This window comes from Dasypus novemcinctus, chromosome 12, assembly GCF_030445035.2.
Source record: "Dasypus novemcinctus isolate mDasNov1 chromosome 12, mDasNov1.1.hap2, whole genome shotgun sequence".
Lineage (NCBI taxonomy): Eukaryota > Metazoa > Chordata > Mammalia > Cingulata > Dasypodidae > Dasypus > Dasypus novemcinctus.
The window spans coordinates 42,573,809-42,579,852 of NC_080684.1; the positions used below are offsets into that span (position 1 = coordinate 42,573,809).

At 36.3% G+C, this 6,044-nt stretch overlaps 1 pseudogene; it reads right to left on the reverse strand.

Moving 5' to 3' along the window:
* Nucleotides 1–2,992: 2,992 nt before the first annotated feature.
* On the reverse strand, nt 2,993–4,767 carry LOC101436926 (NXPE family member 3 pseudogene; annotated as a pseudogene).
* Between the last annotated feature and the right edge of the window lie 1,277 nt (nt 4,768–6,044).

Consider the following 6,044-nt stretch of genomic DNA (forward strand, 5'->3'; position numbering starts at 1 on the left):
TAAAATAATTTATATCTCTTTTATCTGATTCCAATGAAGAGAAACCACTATGATTGAAGTTTAATTTCTTCCTAATTGCTACAAAGTAAAGCCAATAGCTGTGGCTATACGGTATTGCCAATGTAGCTAATCAATCCAATTGCTGTTTTAAATAATCAATTTGTTCTATAAAAATGCAAATTAACTGATAGATTTTTGCGATGATTAAACAAATGCTGTACTGACTATCTTTTTCTTTTGCTTCGGGTTTAGGTAGTATGTTAGTATAGGTTTTTTGCACACATTTTGAAAGGGGAAAATCTACATTCCTTTTCAAGCTCAATTATAGAAAACAGCTTTAAAAACAATTAAACCTTTTTATTCCTTATTAACAACTCATTAGCTGGATTCTCAAATTAATTAATATCCATCATTGTTTTTGAGTAGTAAAGCAGTATTAATCGGCACTGCTGTTATTATTCTTAACACTATATCTGTGTGTATGTGTGTGTGTGTATATGTCTCGGTGGCTCTCATGTGATAAGGAAAAAATTACCAACATTTAGGGAAATGTTAACTTCTATAATGCATTTTTGTAGTGATAAAAATGTGATATTTGTTCTGGCATATGTAGCACATGTTAACTGTTATATCAACCATTTAAGAAAATTAAAGCCATTCTAAGTTTGTTAAGGGGATATTGCTGGATATTTTCCAATAACAAAATAATTTGATAAGATGTTTATTTTTCCCAAACTGTGACTTAAACAAAAACAAGCTCTTTAAATGAACATGTTAGCCTCATACTTATGAAATCACTTCCTACCACCAAAAATCTGGGTGAATTTTACCAGTGACTAAAATTGCTTTGTAGCAAACCACTGATCCAGAACAACATCAGCTCTTTGATACGTAAATGTTTATTATCAAATGAAAATTCTGAGACCAATAGAGTTGGGGAAAAGAAATCCACAAAGCTGAATTTATTACTCATTAGGAAAGGGAGTGCTGCATCACCCCAAAGAAAGTTTATTGAGAGACTGAATTAAAAGCAGAAAGTTGAACATAAAAAGAGGAACTTTAGGAAGAGGATTGTAAAGTTGCCTCTAGAACTACTGATTGCACTGCTTTTTGTCACAAAAATATGTGCATAGTTTTCAGAAGGTTATATGTGTTGCTGGTCACAAAATAGGCACATTCTTACATGCATGCCTGACGACTGGAGAAATTTTCTTTAACAAGGTTAAACACACTCAAGAAAAGGAGGCTGGACATAAAAGCAGGATCTTCAAAAATTGTTTTAAAATAACACACTTAAAGAAAATATGAAGTGAATTCCTCAATATAACCTCCTCCAGATCAAGAAATATCAGCATTCCAAAATCTACCCTAATGGTACTCCAAGACACTAGTACCTAAAGTAGCAGCTTGTATCTTCTTATCAGTTTTGCCTCTTCTTAAACTTCATATAAATAGGATTATAAAATATATACTCTCTTGTGTTTGGATTTCTTGCTCAACAATATGTGTCTGGGACTTACTACATTGTTGCATGGAGCAGTAATTCATTTATTTGTATTGGTGTTAAATTTCCCTTTGTACGAATCCACCACCATTTCTTTAACCGTCTTTGCCTACCCACAAGGACATTAAAAATATCCTTTACGTTTTCTTCTAAAATCTATATTGTTTAAAATTTTATAATCCATATGGAATTGAGTTTTTATATGGTGGAGGATCGAGGTTGACTGTTTTATTATATGGATAAGCAAATGATCCAATACAATTTGTTGAAATGATCATCATTTCCCCACTGCTCAGGACTCTTTTCTTTGTCAAAAGCCAAGTAGTCATATAAGTGGGATTGTATGCCTAAATTTTCTATTTCCATTGATCTATTTGTATATCTCTGTGATGAAAATATTTATTAATCACTGTAGCTTTATAATAAGGCTTTCCAGTATTGTTAGTATTATAGTTTGCCTTTTCTACTTCAAGTTTATCTTAATTATTTGGGTCCTTTTCATTCTGTTATACATTTTTAAATAATCTAGACAATCCACAACTCAAATCACCTTTTTTTTTTTTTGACAATTTGATTGAGGCTTGCCTAACATAATTTTTGCTTAATACAATTTTATAGATTTTAATATCTAATTTTTATTTCTAATTTTAGTAAGTAGTTCAAGATAACCAAAAAAGAAACACTTGACATTGGTGGAAATAACTTTTACAACTTTAAAATAATAATACCATTATTTATGTAAAAGTCAATTCTCAAAGTTCTCAAACTTGAGAACACCCAAATGAGCTTCCACTTTGAGTTTTTCCCCTTCCAGTTCCAAAATCTGGTTAGTTTAGAATAAGTATTCATCATGTAAAATTTAGCTGAATCAAAAAAGAAACAATTACACAATGTAAATATCAATTCAAAGCACAGAATTTATATTTACTGCTAGTTCTCTCTTTTCCCATCTTTCCCTGCTATTTGAGATAATACCAGGATATAGTAAATATTGTCACTATTAAATTCTGGCAAAGCCCACTGGCCTTTTCAAGTAGCTAAGAAATGGTAGCTCATCAAGGGAAATTCCTAAGACCAGACAGTCTTCAGGGTATTCACAGAAGCCACTGATTCTAAGCCCTCTTTGGGTCACCCCACTAAAGATGTACCACTTGTGCTATTCATGCAGATATACTCAACTTCCTTTATTAGATAAGCTAAGGAATACTTCACTGCCAACCAAAGTTGTCCCTTCCAGTTAGGGTGAGAACATTTTTCACGCTTTTCAGGATAGTAATCTCTCCTCCCAAGAGAAAGCTAATTCGAAAACACTCATTAGCATTTTCAGTTATAAGGATAATACAGTGTAGATGCTGTTAACGAAGATTCTCCCATGGCTAAGTTAAGACTGGAAAGAATCCAATATGTAGATGTAAACATAACCTGCATTTCCTAAGACCCTTATAACCCATTATATAAAGTCCAGGTCCCTTTGAGGTGTTTTACATATCATTGGCAGCCATCTCTCCATGGGGCCATCCACAAACTTCCTATAAGGCAAGTGATGGTGAAAGTCACTGGAAGCAATCTCTCCAGTCCTCTCCAGGACAAGGTCCTCTCCAGGACAAGGTAGGTCTTCATGGGGCACACAAAGGACAAGAACATGTCCAACTGGTTCTTCACTATAACCTCATCTGGATGCAGCTTGTGGGATAGATAATGGGCTGGGGTCATCTCCCTGCCATCCACGAGATATACTCCAACTCTTGAGAACAACCTCTAAAGGATGGTGTTCAGCTGAAAATTGTACCAGTCACTGTTGAAAAGGCTCTGCTCAGGCCCCAGCTTTTGAACACTGGCCATCCAGATGACCATCACAGTCTTAGGGCTTTGATCCAGAAGCTGGACAACTACTCAACAGATGTTACTGAGCCATCAGCTGTACACTTCTGAAGGGAAAGTACTGAAATGAAACCATCTGGCTATAGCAACTATAGTTTTCTTCCCTCCCATGAGGCCATTCAGCTCATTTGCCACATAATGGAGCTCACTGCTGAAGACAGTAGTGTAGTGGATGGGTGGACCATGGCAGTGTAGTTGAGCAGGATATTGGTCCACTGCACGGAAGGTACCAAAATTCTTGGGACTCCCCAAGTTAAACTCCACTAAACGTGGGACAAATGTGGTAAGGTATTGAAACTATTGTCTGATTGTTGAGTCACTAACTTAAATACACCACTTTTCTTTGTAAGCATTCTGTAATGTTGTCAGTGTCATTAAACCGGTGCATCTTAAAATTTCTGGGCCTCCACTGGTCTTTGTAATAATACCCAGAAAGAAAATTTCTTGAGCCTTGAGATAGTTCTGAGTTGTTAGATTCTTTTCTCTCCTGGGAATTAGTCACCCTTTCAAGTCCACTGACATTTATTGGCATTTTAATATTGACACTTATTGACACCTCTCTGCATAAAAACACTCTCTGCAGCAGAGAGGAGCCCCTTTAGGTATCCACCTTTGAAATGGTTAATTCTGCTACTGCAAGGAAGCCTCTTTGGTTTGAAGCAAAACCAGAGCTTTCCTGGGTAGACATCTGTAAAGTTATACAGGGGCAGACTCTCACGAAGGCATACATTGCATTTGGAAATTTCAGAAATTCTTCCTGAATGGAAGAGGCCCTTGAAATAGACTCTGGTTTTTCCCCTAATAGGTGCTGAAGAACTCTGACCTGCTCACTGGCTACTTTAACTTTGCCTGGCTAGAGGAAGTTAAAAAAGACCTTGGAAACCCATTCTGGTAGTCTACCCCTCTACTCACAACCCCTGCCTGCAGCTTGGGAAAGTGGTTTCTGGCCTTCAGATAGTTTCTACCATATTTCTTGGGCTTTGTTTGAAAATCCTGTACATGACTGAGCACCTCCAACTGGCTTCCCACCTTAAAGAAGGCTGCAGTATTCAAGATGACAAAGTAGCTGGAAGAGGACCTGTGCTCTTTACAAAGGGGACTGGACCCATGTTAGTCACCTGCCCCTGCATGGCAGGCAGCAAGGAGTCCTCCTCCATGTGCTCCTGGCTGGACAGGGTCTGGTACTCAGAGCCACAGTAGAGATTCAGGCTAATTCCTGTCACCTGGGAGGAACCAAACTGTCCACTGCTGTTGATGAATATGGCTGACATAATCTCCTGGTCCAAATACTCCACTTGAGTAACAATAATGACTGGCACCACCATCATCAACACAGTAAGGAGAAAGCAGAAAAGCCATAGTTTGAAGAAATTGGTCTGCATTGTCCAGATGTATCTTGATCACCCATGGCTGGCACCATGCTACTTTCACTCTTCGAAATTCTGTGTCTTTGCTTTTCTGAACTGGAGATTAGCTTTCAGTTTAATTTGCTTCTTTCCTGCTTGTATCCTTAAGAGTTCTTTGTAAAAAGAGACTGGAGTTGATATAGGAGCACATTTTTCTTCAAGTAACTCCTTTTTGGAAATTCCCAGTTCCAAGAAGAAATGTTCACTTGAACTAGGACATTAGAGTTTACATTTAGCTTTCCTTCCAGTGTGAAATCCTGAACCCAGTCAATCATAGAAGCACCCCTTATTTTTTTCTTACCTCATTCAAAGCACACATTGATGACTTTTCATTTTTATGCCATTTTTCCTCCAGACCTCTCCTTGCGCTTTCCCACAGCTTGGAATATGGACACCCAGGGCAGTTGCTGCGTGCCCAACTGCAGTACCCTGTCCCTGCCTGTTATATCATTTCATTCCCTCAGTATATTTTTGTTGAATGAATGAATGAACGAATGAACAAGTGGAGTAGAGTAATTAAGAGATAAACTACAAAAGGAATCTTCCTGTAGGACTTCATCCTATGCCAAGTTTCTCTGCAGCACCAAAGTAGAAATAGGGAAGTTAATATCCCCTCACAGTCCTCTGACTAAATTCATTTTCAATCCCTTACTGTGTATTTATTGAGTACAATTTAACACTCAAAACTCTGCTGGTAAACATGACTTATTTTGAATTTCTTTACGCGATCTTGAAAGCAGAACCGGGGTTAAATTGATGCAGTATTACTCAACATTATCAACAAAGTAGTTTGTTTCTTAAAAACTTATTCTTATTTTGTACTTTTTCTAATTAGTAATTATAAATAGCTTAATTGCTAGGCTTATGTACCTGTTTTTAAATAAATATATTTGTAAGGAGAAAAAACTTACATGGAAACTGGCAACAATTTGAGACAGATAATTTTCAAGGAAGAAGCCTAAATATTAATATTATAGAAGTTAAATTCCACCATTTAATAGAGAGCTTCTTTATAAAATTCTTAACAGGTTAAATAAACAGTAAGTAATTTCATAAGTCATATCATTATAAAATGTCAGCATTTCTGAAATTTTGTTATTTGAAAACTTGTAGTAACTTTTATTAATATAATTTCACCAGAAGACAAAATTGGCAACATTTGGAAACTTTCTATCCTGAGGTCTTTCAACTTTCAATATTCATACAGCAAAAATTAGCTGACAAAAGTAACCAGTACATAATGGTATGAAACA